Below are 15,980 nucleotides of genomic sequence, written 5' to 3' on the forward strand. Positions count from 1 at the left end.
CTCATCCATATGTGGGCTGCAAATATAAAATTGACCCCAAATAAATGAACTATTATGCTATTCAAGAAAGTCATTCACTGGGTCAGAACTCATCAGTGGCAGAGGGCCAGTGTAAAATATAATATAAATAATATGAACATTGGGAAAGCTGCATAATGCAGCCCTCTAGCTTGACCCAGGATTATCATCTATTCAGTGCAGTCATAACATATTCCTTTCTTCATAGTAGTGTTAAACATAATGTTTGGTTGATGAGATGCATTATGACACAGTTTATCTGCTCATTAGATACTATAACTCTCCCGCCACTTGAATTGCCAAACTTTTCACTTGCAAGACAATTGAATTTTCTGCTTTTCCCCACCATTCACTGCTGTTTTTGCCTTTTGTCCTTCATATCAGATGCAGAATGCAAAACCAGGCTAAAAAACAAAATTTTCTTTTTCTTAAAGAACATTTCCTAAAATTGAAAAACTTAAATAAACACGCAAAAACTGATTTCATCTATGTTTTTGTGGTGTATATGAATTTTTACCAAGTCAAGCTGTGTTTCTTCTTTCCGTAATCGTGGTTAGTGGAGTGCTTTACACATCACCTAGCAAACAAAAGATCCCAGTTTGACACCAGGAGGAGACACGGGGCTCTAGGATGTTTTTTTTTTCATAAAGGGCATCTGGTGTAAAAATCTTCCAAAATATTCAACGTAGAGCTAATATGGTGAGCCACATTTCATACAAGCTGCAACATTTAGTATTCTGCATGTTTGTTATTTAGAAATAATGTAACGAGCAAGCTACTAATTTAACAACTGACAGCCACAGAACGGTTTTACATGTTTTCTAATGTAATATAATGCAGTCTCGGGTTTTACTACTGGATTACAACTTGAGGTAGACTTGTGGTTACATCCACAAAGGGGTCTCTTCATTCCAAACTACAGTAGTTGTAATGTGATATTTAGTCAAAGCAATCACATTTTAATGCAAGTTGTAGTTGTTTTAGTATCTTTTTCCAACATGCTCCAAAAAAAGCTTTTTCTAGAAGAAGAAGAAGGTGTAGTCAGTGTTCATAATTACTCTACTGTACTTAAGAGATTTTTCTTTGTGACTTTTTTTCTGTCTCTGTTTGGTTAAATTTAGGCATAAAATGTATGGCCTGGTTTATACAATAAGTTAAAAGACACATTTTAAAAGCTTTAGCCACAAATGAGGAAAACACAGGATCTTCTAACTGCATCCAGTGACAGCAAAGGACCTGTTGAACGGAATACCTTAAAATGTGATGCCTACAATAGAGAATACATTAAATATAAATTTCTCTCCTTAGCCCGTATTTCAAGCAAAACAAAAAGCTTTTTTTTTTGGATATACACCTTCATCTATTGCTTTGCCGCATCTTATGAAAAGCGGAGGTGTCGGATGCAGACATAACGTATCTCTATTTTGCACATCAACACTTATGTCAGTCAGCTAAGCTAAGCTTTTGTCTGTTGCCACATGCAATAATCCAAGGTAAGGAAGAGAGTCGAGGATATGTCTGCTGAGGAAAAACAATAAGGGCGTTCCGTTTCATTCCCTCAGCCAGTCTAAATGACTGGAAAGTGGTCCTTCTTGTCAGCGTTGATTGGGAAAATGTTGTGATAAGGGTGACACACAACACAAATCCCTGTACACACTGCTGTACATCAATTCAAACATAGGCGATGGGAATATTCAAAATATATTCATGGAATGTTCAGAGCTATTTCAGCAAGGGATCACACAATATTACCTCCATCCAGTGATAAGATAAGGTATTTTTCATATTTCCATGTATTTTCATTCATTTTCCCATTTTGGGGAAAGAGGAGGAGGAAGAGTTTTGCCTTAGGCAAGATTAATAAGCATTTAAAACGGTTTCACTGCTAACCGGCAAATCACAGTGTGTGTTTCAGAGTATTGTTCACTACTGAGTGGCCATGAATGACATAAATAGATTGTCCTGGTATACCCCACCAAGCTACTGGGAAACACAGAAAAATAAACCAAACACAAAGACAGCACCCAGTGAATTCTCACACAAACCTAAATGCAAATGCAATTTAAAACTTACGTGCACATAAGTTAAAAAAAAATCCAGCAGTGCTCATATTGCACTCCTTTTTCCATCTGAGCTGTAGTTAAATTAAATCTTCCCTTCTGGTGGTGTTTTCCTCAAAAGACAGATTTCGAAACACTTAACCCCTATTAGATACCAATTGACAAAGAAGCCTTAAATGATAGCTGCAGCCGTTGGCTAAGATCAAATCAGTGTCAATAACTGGCTGAAAGTAGTTTGCAGTTAGCCTTCCTGCATGAATAAAATATATACAAGAATGTGCCTTCTAGAGGAGGACAGATATATGCAACCTAAGAAAAAAGAAGACAAACACCTGTATACGAGTGCACATGTGTCCTGTGTGGATGAAAACTTGCAACAACTGTAAAGTGGTTTAATAGCTGATGTTCAAACAAGCAAGCGCTGCCACCATAATTGAAGCCCTCCCCAAATTGTGTTTTTATTTTGCTCCCCAGTTCTGAAATATAATCAGTTTGCCTAATTTTATTGCATTTCCTAATGATGCTCGCCCAGAGCAATTGTTCTGTGTGTTCCTTAGCAAACAGCGCGTGTCAGCTCACTGAGATTAATCTTGATTACTTTAGCCCTTGATGAAGTAGGCTACAATAATCCTTTAATTGGGGAATATTACCACATAGAGAAAAAAAATGGTGATAGATAGACTAGGAGATGGATGTTTGACTCCAAACTGCACTAATTGCAATGCTGTTTGGAGTGATTAACTTTGGATGGATCAGTGGCTGTGGCGGAAGGCAGAACATAAACAACAAATAGGGACCCACATCCATGACTGTAGTGTGCTGTAGCCATTGATGTTACGTCTTTGCTGTGCCACTGACTGACCTAACGACTGAGGTTTTATTATAAAGACAAACCCTATGCTTTGTAAAAGTCGGCATTCACCGAGAAGATTTCCAACAGATTCTCCAGATTATTTTTCTTTAATCCATTTTTCACTTTTCCAGTAAAGTGTTACTTGTTTCAGAGGGTGTACAAAAGACTTTAAACACTTCTCTGTTTCTATTTCCTAACTTCAATTTCTATATTTCATATAAAGAATGTTAAAAATTGTCATTATAAATCGTCTCTATTTTAAAGCCATGTTTTAAAACATATCGGTATAGAACGATGTCTCAATATATCTGTTAAAGACTGTCTTGTCCATTGTGCCTGAATTAGTTGCGAGCACCGCAGCTACTGTCTTCTCTCCTTCTCTCTCTCATAGCCTTAATGAGTCGAGAGGTTCTTGTCTGAATTAAACATGCTCCGTACTGGAGATAAAATTCAGGACTATCCCTCCAACCTCATTACCTGGACCTGCAGTATAATCAAGGCACAAAAATATGGGTCTAAGGCCTGTCACGTCAGTGCTTATGGAGACCACAGCACACACCCTGGGGGCAACACCCAAATCTGCCCATGCAGCTCTCCTGCTATTCTGCCCCATCTTCACTTGTGCAGTATTGTACGTGACATGGGTCAGTACATGCACGCACTGTACAATGAAAAGCATCGCATGCATGCCCACACGTGCACACACACACACAGCCGTGCACCACACCACACTGAAGCTGTAGGAGAGACCCAATCTGCTTGGTTGGGACAGTTGTCTTGCGAGGTGTTGTACGCCGACTGGACATATGCTGACCCCTTCTGATTTTTTTTTCTTTTGTGCTGACCTCCTCATTGGTGCCTCTTTGTGTCACTAGTTTGTGCTGAGTGTTGTTAGAGGGGCGGTGGGGGTTGCTTATACTGCGTATGGAATAATCTTTGCTGTGCTTGTGTGTTTAATATGTGTGTGACAGAGGTGACAAACATAAACTGACCTTACACAAACTCTTGTATACATACAGAGATATACACACATTTGTTAAGAACAAAAACATGTATATACAACTCCCCTATTTAATGAATAAACTGTTTCTGGCACAACAAAGCTCACAGCAGTGCTTGTGCCCTGCTAAATCCCTCTGACTGACACCTGACAGATGTGTCTGGCTAGAGTTAAAGGTAAACACATACACACACTTACACCTCCACAGAGCTTCTCACCTGCTTACACCAGGTGACCCGGAGAGGAGAAACTGGCGTTGGTGAAGGGGGTATAAGGACAACAGCCTAAGTGTGTGGACATTGGTTCTGTCTTTAGAAGGTGTGAATTTGTCATTGTGGAACATCACACACACACAGGAACAACACTCGCACAGTGAGTACAAGCAGGCAGGTTTCTTACAAGGAAAAACAGGTAATAAATACAGATATGTCCTATAGAAGTGCCCATCTTCATTTACACAGACGTACACGCACGCAAACTAAAAGAGCCACAGTCCTTGGATGGGACTAGGAGGTCATCTACAGTCTACTGTTCAGCATGCCACATTTAATCCTGCTGCAGTGTGGTTGTGCATGTCAAAAAGGCCTTTCTTTCAGGAGACTGACAAGACGCAGAAGGATCAGTCACGCTGTACTTGAAAGATAACGTCACCAGAATCTGTTACGACATATTGAGGGGAGAGAAAAAAAATAAATGACACATTCCACAAAAGCCAGGCTTAAAACAGGAGCGCTATAGTTATTTGGTGAAATTAATGTATGGCGACAACAAGTACAAAAAAAATCAATACAATTTTTTATGACATCTCCATTTCCTCTGGCCAGCATGTGATACTATTCAAATAGAAGGAGTGATGATAAGGTTTGGCCAAGGCTTCTATTATAAGGAGGGGTGGGGTGGGGGGTGGAAGGCACGGATGATAGAGGACCCCCAGATAGCTCGCTTGAGGCTGTCTGCAGTGCCATAAGCTGTTGTTTTATTTCTCATTTTGTGGATATAATCAGAAAAACAAATACAGTATGTAGTTGGCAGGGAGGTATAAGGGTTCTCCCCATCTCTGGAATCATAAAGCCCATGATCTACATACTGTATGCCACAAAATGAATTACCGAGAAATGTGTCATCTTGGATCCCTACATAAGAAAATGGCCAAAGGTTAAATCTGTATTGTTCCAAGTGTGCTAGCTGTGATGTCTCTGTTGCAATAAATTCTTCATATACTGGAATTCAGAATGCAGTAATGCGACGTGAAGATGTATATATTTGACGCAATAACGGAAAATCATAAAATCACAAAAACGTTATGCGCTAATATTTTGGTTTGGGAATCTAATCAGTATGACCCTCCCGGGTGAATGTGTGTCATTTACTGAATGACACATTTCCTTCATCTGCAAGTAAGCACTAGGTGTTCATTTATTAATTTTTGTTTATGAGTGTGGCTTTTTGATTGCTTTCGAGTTAATTTCTTCATAATCTTTTGGCATTACCACGTGGAAAGTCCAACGACGGCTTTAGCACAGGAATTTATGACAGTTGACAGTGACTCTTGGTTGGCTCATTAAAGCTTAGCAAGGCAAGCACAAACACACACAAACACGCATAGACACTGAAGGAGAGCCAACTGTACACTAAATAAACCTGCTTGTCATAATAATGATGAGAGCCGACTCCATTATGTTCTTTTGAGTTTATTTCTCTGATTTACCGCAGTCGAAGCGACGCGTGCCTGGGACGGTCTCCAAGGTTGCTGTCAGGGGGAATTTAATGTCCTTGGCTTTAGCGTCTTTCCGGGAGCCTGTCACATCGGCTCAGCACTGACTGGCATACCAGACCATACCAGACCTCTGGCATTGTGAATATTAATAGAATATTGATACCTCCAAAACACTGTGGTGGGATGTTTCTGTGTCTTCCCCTCTTCTCTCCTTCTGCAGGACCTTAATCCACCTCTTTCGTCCCATTCCCCTCTCCGAATGCTCGTGCTTCAGCTTTTTTCCTGTTTTTTTTCATAATTCTGATGTTATGCAAAACCCACTTAATTAGTGTTTATACCTCCTGTCTTTGTTTAATCATTCATCAACATCAAACATCAACTTCATTGCTTTAATTATCAGTAGAACCGTTTTTTTTATGATCTGTGGGCTTACTAGCAGAAAAGCTAAGCAGTGGAATCAAACTGCACACACACACAGGTATACTTATAGTACATGCACACTACAGTTCCTGTCACTGCTGTTGCATAAGACACACTATACATGTGCCTTCATGTGGACATTTTTAAAAACAATGACTCAGCCATGAAAAACTGGGAGTTCATCCAACTATCTTTATTCATGTTTCCACCACGGTTACACCAACCAGTACTGGCATGAATCCACAAGTCCTTTAAATTTTCCAACACTGTTACTTAAATCACGCCGGTATCCTTTCCCAGGCTTCTTTTCGAATGTCGTAAAGTGGTAGAATTTTCCTGTTCTGTCACCTATACGCCTTACACTGTGATGGCAAAGTCATATTGAATTTAGAGCTTGATGTAACAAACAATTCAGTAACATTACTTTTAAAAATTACAACTTCACATTGCAAGATTTTCGCCATTAAAAGGGTTGCTACCTTTTTATAACAGTGCTGTTTTGTAAGAAAAATAACTTGTGGGAGGCCTCGGGCTATTATAACATCTGTTATACATTTTCTTTCACATCTTACAGACTGCTTGAAATACACTTAGTCATCTTTTGCTAAAAGGAGAACATATACACTAACTAACAGTACAGTCGGTGTACTTTCACTAATATGAACAAGGCAGTATTCATTTTAATGCAAGCAGTCAAGTGCTATAGTGGTCTAGTAGTTAGTACTGTTGTCTAATTTTTGTACTTTTAAGTGATATTATTACATAAAATTGAATTAAATGTTTAGTAAACCATGTAAATGTTCTACCTATATTAGCACAAAGTGTTCATGTTTCATCAGACGGATAAAATCGGTGTTTTAACTTTTAGCTTTAACTTTTGTTAGCAGATAAAAATTACTATACATCCAAAAAGTAGCTTCTTTAGAATTTCTCAAGTAAAGTTAATGCTGCAGGAGCCTGTCTGAAAACATATCAAACAAGAGCAGTCTTTAAATTAATAACATTACTATAGTAGTATCTAACAATGTCACTTTAAAAGTGTTTAGTATGTTCTTTTAAATTTGATGGGTATTGTTGGTTTTGCATTCAAGGAGAAACATTTCAATTTTTGCAGAAGAATTTTAACTATTTAATAACTAACTTAACAAATGAGCTTTAATGATTTAAAAAAGTGTTTCTAACCTAACTTACTTTTACAAACACAAAAGATATTTATAGATGTTAGGATATTACCAGACTAAATGATAGAGCTTACTCAAATAAAATAATAAGATCATGTGGAGAATTATTTAAAAGCAACATAGCAAAAAGCATGACATTTATATCTGTATGTTCTAATGTAATATAATAAAGTATGACATCAATACAAACAGGATAATTGCATGTCTGTTACTATTACCCTCACTATGACATCCATGTTACAATCTTGTATTCTAGATAGCATGAATTTTTTTTTTCATTTTTTTATCAGTGCACTTGAAGCTAAAAGTGACGTGAGTTTAAATTCACAGAAACTAACTTTGGGTAGCAGAAGAAAATTACTACACATCCAAAAAGTAACTTCCTTATCATAAAATCAGTTTTGTCCTTGAGAAATTCTGCAGAAGTTAACTAACCCTCCATTTCCTCCACTGGCACAGACAGAATCCTAATGAGCGTGTGCAGAGTCAGTGTAATCACTCTAGATTGTTTCAGGATTGAGGAAATGAGTTCATGAATTTCCTCTCTTCTACCTACTTTTGCAGTAACATTGAAAACTCTTGCTGGTTGTATTGTCCAGAGGATGTACGGCCCACCTTACTGTACCTTACTGCACAACAAGGTAATATTAGCTAATAGACCACATAACCAGCACAATGAGGAATTTAGATAAAAGCTTACACAAGAACCTTAACATTAAGTTAAAGCCAGTCATAATACCGGTGCCTCGTTAAAGCTTGTCCTAAAAAAGGTACAATTTTAACAGTACTGCTCATTTGAATAAGTAACTTAATAACCAATTACATGGATTGCAAAAACCCCACAACCACGCACACATACACATCGCAACTTTGAAAACATTGCTGTCACAAAGAACATAACTTTATTGTATTGCCTTCGTATAATATTGAATCACATGATGAATTGTAATAGGCTCCATTTCATCACAAGGGGCATTGATTTTGATGTAAACATAATTATCAAAGAGCATCAGACTAAATTGGCCTGACAAGATAGAGAGTTCATTATCAGCCAAAACACTTGGGAGCGTGTTACTCTAATTAATTTTCTATAATGAACCCAATGTTTTTGTTAAGCTCGGAAATACCTCAATGACACTTTGTTTACTGAGAGACCTCATACAGCTCCAGCTCCACTGGGTTTTTGGAGTGGAGGCTCGTGTTGGGTTACATACTGCAGAGGCCTGGTGCATGCTCATGTTTTGTCAGCAACTCTGAACATACAAATTAATAAGAGTTAGAAAACGTGACAAGACAAGGTTCACTTCTTGCTTTCACTTCAACTTGATGGAAGGTGAAGCCTTTATTTCAGGTGCGATATTCACTCAAAGCAGTTAATAACATTACAACGTTCCTTCCCTTTGGTCATATCAGCATTGTCCCCTCTCTGCATGCAATCGCCATACCAGGCGGTGTTGGCATCAGAAACTATTTTCAATAATTGATTCTGCACCCTAATTGAACAGCAAGACTGAACGACATAGCTCATTACTTTACTCATTAGTTAATTATCGGAGAAGTAGGACAAGTCAATAAAAGTGAAGGCAGTAAATTCCGATACTAATTAGCCGAGCTTCCTTCGAGACATATTTAAAGGCAGATTAGTTACCTGAATGTCCCGCGACGGGATAGGTGGGGGCTAGTGGGCGTTGTGGGTAGAGGGAGGGGGAGGCTTAGACGGGGGAGTCGGTTAAATCTTTCAAAAGTGACACATTGTAGGTAAAACTATGCAAGTGGCAAACTTTTCACCAACATGGGGATTCAAGGAAGGGCGAGTAAAGAGAGGTTAATAGCTACAGAAGAAATGACAAGAAGATCGTCTAAGTTATGGCTTTTGGCGGTTTTCTTTGTGGTGAGATTACCTTTGACATTTTAATTTATACTGCATCCATATTACCAATAATAAAAACATTAGTAATAATAGGAAAAACAAAGAGATATCCCTTAATTTAATATTACTTGAAATTTGAAGAATTTACAAAATAATGCTTTATGTGACTTGTCAGCAGTATCATCTGGGGCTGTGCCTTTGACATATTGCTCCAAATTGATTAATGAGGAGAATTGATTAAAACAATTTATTCCCTTTCATTATGAGGCTCTCCGCCTCTATTTGTTTCCCTGGCTAACGCTGCCAATAATAACCGTTTGACATATTGGGCCCTCTGTGAATAGCCTTGAATGGGTTCATGCACTCCTAACAGGGGGGCTTTGCAACAGTGTAGCGCAGATGCGCTGTCAGCCAATCAAAAGGCAGGAAAAAGGGCCGGGGCGAAGCAAGCGCTAGCGTCTTTTTCACATGCAAATGCTACAATGTGATAATAAACACCTGACATGGAGCATGACTGAATTATCCTGCCTGTTTAATCAAAGGCACTTCTTATTGTAACTCCCCAACCTCATGTTGCCCTTCTCTTTTTCTCACATTCCTCTTCCTCAGTAACATCATCACCTTCTCTGTGGTTTTTTTTGTTTGTTTGTTTTATTTGTTCATCACTCGGATTTCTCTTGTCCCTCTCTAAATTCTCTTCCTTCTTTCCTCTCACCTCACTTTCTCCCCTTCCCTCAAATCCACTTCCAAGCCAGTTAATCTCCCTCTCTGTCCGTCCCCTCCCTCCTTTCTGTCACTCAGCTGTTTTCACAGTCATACATTATCACTTTTTCTGTCAATTGGCTTTAACAGTGCTAAGTTTTGTGAAGAGGCGTCGGGGGGGCCCCCTTGGGGATGAGGAAATGACAGAAGGCGGCCTTTATTTACCTCTGTGGCCCCTACCGTGTCATCTGCTTAATCATGTGGCTAATCGACAACACTGTCTCCCCGCTCGCCCGCACCAGGACAATAGGGAACCTCATTCATATTTAATACAATGGAGTGTTTAAGTCATTGCACGCGTCTGAGGAGGAGGATATTGTGTTTCATTGTGAAGGGCTCCACAGGGACCTCCTCCCTGCCCACCCAGGCCTTCCTATCAGCCCTCCTCCTTCCAACGAGCATATGCTTGGCACTTCTGGTGTTAAGCAGGCAGGCCATGGCCAGTGCAGCTGGCTGGACGCAAGGACCTATAAAAGCTTTAATTCCCATGATTAATTCAAATGGTTAATTCTGCTTTATCATAGCGTATGAAAAAATAACTAAGACAAATATGTACTCCGCTGCAGAATGAATTACATAGAGGTGTGTTTAATTATGCAACGGGGCGTGTAATAGGGGTTCTTTTTCCCCGCACTAATCTTTTTTTTGCCACCTCCACTTTAGAGAGCACGATGCGAGATGCTGGGCACCATGTGCTGCCTCTGTTCTCTTTGTAAGAGGGATTTATCCGACAAAACAGATCACTGGGAGCTGGATCTGTTTAAGTGTCTGTTGCTGCTTAACCACTCTCCAAAACCACTTGAAATAGCATTTCAGTGGTCCAGTTTGGGTTTGGCAGAAATTATATAACGCCGCAAACAATTGATGGAAGCAATCAATATCTGGTTCCTCTCTCGCTGTCAAGCTTCCCTCTGCTCCCTCTCGTTGTCTGCTCTCCTCTCCGTTTCTTTAAAAGATTAACCAGGGTCATTAAGGACACAGAGAAGGTTCATTTCGTCGTTATGAGCGGCAAATTAATCATGGAGGGATGCCGTTTAATGACACACTTCCCCGGACTGATTACTTGTGTTCTTGCTAATTACATTGGTTAACTACAGTGCACCTATGATGGTCCTTTTGGTATTTGGTCTCTCAAGTCCATGGGCCTCCTTAAAGACACAATCACATGCTTTATTTTCTCCTCCGAGCAAATTAAGGAGCATAAAAGAAACAGCTGTACAAGGCACAGTTCCCCCAACGAGCCCATTACTTGCACGTCTGCCTGTGCCAGGAACTTAACTGTGTCCTATAACCTTAAAATGAGGGTGCGCCACTCACCACAGTTTTACTGTCGCAGTGCTGCGGCAGTTTGCCTCCTCATCTCTCGCTTCTTGTCTAAATGAAAGGAGCACAAAAGCTCAGTGTCATTAAAAACCACCACCATTAGGGCCGCCTGGCTTCATTTGTCCTCCATTATTACTGAAGACGGCTCAGCCTTCAGAGCCTCACAGCTGGGGAGGGGGTGATAGGCAGTAGAATACAGGTTAGACAGAGGGCCACAGCCCAGTTAATAAGAGAGGGAATCTTGGGGCAGGTAGGGGTCAAACTGGACACTTCCTAGCATGCAGCGAAGAGCCATTCATCTGAATGGAAATGTCAGCGGAGACCATCAGGTCAACAGCTCCAGGCTAACTTGGACCTGGGTGTGACTCCTGACACTCAACAGTGGACAGGGGCCAGATAATGGGTTTAGGACCCTGATGGTTATCGCTTCAACTCTGGCTTGTTTTCATTCCTCTCCTCCCCTGCCCCTCCTACCATTGCTCTGCTCACCCCCCTCCTCTACTGACAACTGAGGAGGGGTTAAATGGTCTAATTCCACAGAGATTTTTGGAGGGAGAAGATACGTGACAGATTTATAGCGATAAACATGAGAAAAAGCAAGTAAGAAGCCAGAGACATGAATGAGAATGTTGTTTCCTTTGTGACGTATGCCGGTGACTATTTATAGGGTGTGTGTAAACAACAAGAAGTCCCGCCTTATGACTATCATAATTGGTAGGTTCGTTTATTTATTTATTTTTTTCAGATCAAACAAGGCCCGGCGTTTTTTTTGCACTCTTTGAGAAGCGAACTGATCTGAAGCTGAAAGCGGTTGTAAGGACTTGTTCCAAGTGTAATTGATTTTTCTTAATTGATTTATATTTTCAGTCACCCTCATTTAAAAAATAATCTAATTGTAACTAGGAGACAAATTGCTGTAATATTAATTTGACTGCAGGAATTTATTCACAAGTGCAAAAAAAAAAAGAAATGCGGTGCTATTTTTTTTTTTCAGGAATGCGACCACTTTGTGTGGAAAACAGCAGGCAAATATCCACATCTTCTTCATGTCAAAATCTGTCGAAGCATTCGGAGTCCTTTGATTTTTTTTTCCCTCTTGCTCATATTGAGACGGCTTAGAAGAGATCCTGAAAAGACCTTTTGAAATGGACCAGAGCTGGCAGTCTGGCTATTTGGTAACCCCCTCCTTCTCCTCGGCCTGTTTTACAATCTCATTAAATCAGCCCTTTGTTTTGCCACTTTCCAAGCTCTGATCTCTGGCTTAGGACGAGTCAAGAGGCCGAGACAGTTTGAAAAAGGCTCCCTCCGCCACAAAGAGGCCGCTTGTTCGCAATCATTCCCCTCTTCAACGCCGCCCAGACAAAAAAAAAAAAAAAAGAGAGCGAGAGAGCAAGTGGGTCATTCACTGGCGCGATATCGTGAGAACTTAATGAAAGTTTTATAACACTTGAAATGTTTATGACCTTCCCACTCAACAGCTTGTCCCACCAATTAATGGCTGATTCTGACAGACTCGATGAGCTCAGCTGGCCCAACCAGATAAAACAAGGAAAAAAGGCAGTGAGAAAAATATTTCAAACGCCTGACACTGCTGACATGTTCATGATTTACTAAGTAATGTGATTAACATTCAAAGCTAAGACTACTACCTGAAACAAGATGTGGTACTCCTATTTTTTTATTAAGCAAGACTAATCCAACCTGGGTTGTTATTTACTTCCTGATAGTATATGCCATCAGTACTTTACGCTGGCTGTTCAGATGCTTCAGGGAAGCACAGCAAGGAGATATTACAATCTCTCTGGCAGGCCAGGCCTCTCAGGCACAGCTAACAAAGTCTTCCTACTCTTCCCTGCCCAGAAGCTCTCCAGCGCTTGATAAATGCTGCTTTATAGAGGCCTTATTATGCAACCGTTCACTCGATTATGTCACGATGTTTACAGGGTATAAAAAAAGAAGGGGGAATTGAAAAGGCCACAATCAAAGGTTTGCAAATAATGCCTTCAAAAGTGCTGCACCAAAGACCAAATGAACAGTAAGTGAAGCCTCTTTCATCCAGTAGACAGTAGTTACTGAATTACTCTTCTTGCATAGACTTAGCAGAGATCCATCTTGGTACCGTGAACCTGTCATAGAGCAATGAAGGGGAATCCAGCGCCCATCTGAAACAAATGACAAAGTCTATCGCCCAAGGCCCAACTCTCCCTCTTCTTAACAGCTATGCTGAGAAGCCATCACTGTCCACAAAATATGATAAAACCCATGCCATAATAGGATTCATAAACATGCCCAAATACAATTTGCTGAGATGTATTTCAGGAAAAGACAATCATTTACAACTTCTGAGGGGGATTTAGAATAAGTATGTTTGTATGCAAATCCGGCAAACACGTTTTATGTACTCCGCACCCACAGATCATGAAAGCGCATTAGATTTATGGCAATGCATGTGCATAATTGTGAAAATGGTGGGGTGGGGGAAAAGAAGGAGAAGAAGAAGAGGTCTCAGGATTTATACTGAGACCTTTTTTGGGGGGTTTTGATTAGTGTAGAACGAGCCCAGCTTTCATGCCCCCAACATGGAAAACAAACGCTGCCACTTGGCTGAGTCCTGGGCATCAGGGCCCCCATTGCTTCCACATGGGATGCCGCCAACATTCGCTTTTGGCAATAAAGATAGCTGAGGACAAAAAAACAGGCAGCAAGTACCTCTTGGCAAGTTCTTATTGCAAGCAGGGCTTCTTAATTTATATATGTTTTATTTTTTTATAAAACCCGTTATGAGGAAAAAGTTAAACAGGAGAGGAATTTGGAGACTGGAGAATTATTCTGCTGCTTTAGTTTTGAAGAAATTCATTAATTAAACAGGGATTGACTTTATTATGTTAACATTACATTTTTCTTTATTTTTTCAGACATTAAAGATCATTTTCTGACTGATGTCATGGTTGCATTCCTCGCCACATTTCGCCACGTTTTTTGTTTTCTTCTCCCGTCAAGAAACTAAAGGACGTTTGTCTTCTGTGAAGATATGACTTTAAATACAGACACCATTATTGTGTGTAATGACTTTTTTTTCCAGACATGCTCTTATGTAAACACCAATAAAGTTCAATTTATAAACTCATTTATTACCAATAAAGAAGAATCCTAACCTCATTTTGACATGTTTTCTTTTTCTCACTCACATTATGTCTCGATTGTTGCTCTTTGCATAAATGTGGCGTAAATTTGGGTGTCTGAGACAGCAGCCACCTCTTCCTCTATTTGAACTACTGGTGGGAGAGAAATAGGAAAGGCGTGGGGGGGTTACCCAGGAATCTGGAGGTTTTTTTGGAATGAGAGTTCAAAGGAACTCCCCGCAGCCTACATAAACCACCCTCAATTGGCACAAAGAGGAAACTCAATTTGCAGGGAGCTGTGCTGTATACTTTTTATAGAGGAACTTTTAGTCATTAGGCCATATACTCCATCTCACTCAAAGAGCCAGGCGACGCGGCAGGAGGCTGCAACGTGCTTCTTCTACACAAAAAAGCAGGACAGAACCACCCCCCCCCCCCCCCCCCCCCCCCCCCCCCCCGTCAACTCTAGAGGAGAGAGAAAAAAGAAAAGAAAATGGTCTTAATGAGAGCCTAGTTAGTTCCTGTGTCTTCAGATGGTGTCCTGTTTGTTCGGCAAAGCAGGGGGATCTGTGTTAACCCTTCCACAACGAAATCTGCTTAGATGGTGTAATCCTATCTAGTATGCATGTAGCAGTCTTCAGGCGGGGCTGTGCGGGAAAAACAGCCAAAGATGCTGTATCAAATCAAACATATGTGTGAAAGAAGCACACTCTTTTGGGCAACAATCAGGCCGCATTGAAAGAGACTGAATTTGTTCTGAAAATCTAGTTTAGGGTTGTCATATTCATTTTAGTCAAATGGGATTTGAGAACAAAACGCAGTTTGAAACATGACAAAAGCAGACCCAATAGTTGATCTGTTTATAAAGAGAAAAAAGGAGAAAAACACATCTGCATTCTCTGTTCAGTCACTGTAGGACTTAAAGCAAGTCCACAGCACCTTAAATGAAATTGGGGGATATTATGACACACATTTAATACTAAAAGTTATTAAATACAATCATCTGAATATTATTGATGTAAATATTTTAGTACAATGGAGTTGGAAGTCATAAATAAAAGAAGTGCATTGGCAACGAGACATTTACTTATTGAAATTATGAGCTAGGAATGCATTTATATGTGTGTCATTTTCTTCTTCTTTGCATTGAAGTAGCAAGCATGAGACTTTGTTCCTGTCTTTTTGGAATTGCTGTGGTAAACAAAATCCTGTCATTCCAGTGTTTACTTTTTTTTACTTGTTTGCTAAGTGAGCAAGTCAAATCTAAAGCCGTGTGTGCAGGTGGAGAAAATAAAGTTGCATTGCATTTGTGTGCTGCAACAATCATTAGGTTTATTTTCAGTTAAGACTCCAAACACTATCATTCATAATCTCCACCACCTCCTCTAGCCCACCTGGGTTCTTGCTAACCTTTGCGAACTTTGACCTTACCACACAACCCTTTGCCAGCCATCATATTTGTCTCTTTGTGTCCTTTGTTGCCCTTCTCTCCTCCCCATTCTCCCCCTTCACTATATATGGCAGATTAATGACAGCTAATAATATCTGATGTTCCTGGACATTGCGTCCGGTAATGAGATGCATTCCCAATGGGTAGGCAAGGTGTCACCACTAACAAATTCACCATTGCTGTGCGCAATTAGCCTGTAAAAAG

General features: G+C 40.1%; 1 long non-coding RNA gene across 2 annotated transcripts in view; it reads left to right on the plus strand.

The window, feature by feature from the left end:
- The window catches only part of LOC143420288 (uncharacterized), a 135,665-nt gene extending 121,320 nt beyond the window's left edge, over window positions 1–14,345 (plus strand). For both annotated transcript variants that reach the window (XR_013100105.1, XR_013100104.1), the window contains exon 5: window positions 14,120–14,345. This is a non-coding gene — a long non-coding RNA (uncharacterized LOC143420288). The remainder of the gene's footprint in view (window positions 1–14,119) is intronic.
- The last annotated feature ends 1,635 nt before the right edge of the window (window positions 14,346–15,980 follow it).

The sequence above is a fragment of the Maylandia zebra genome, linkage group LG9 (assembly GCF_041146795.1).
Source record: "Maylandia zebra isolate NMK-2024a linkage group LG9, Mzebra_GT3a, whole genome shotgun sequence".
In the NCBI taxonomy this organism is placed as follows: Eukaryota; Metazoa; Chordata; class Actinopteri; order Cichliformes; family Cichlidae; genus Maylandia; species Maylandia zebra.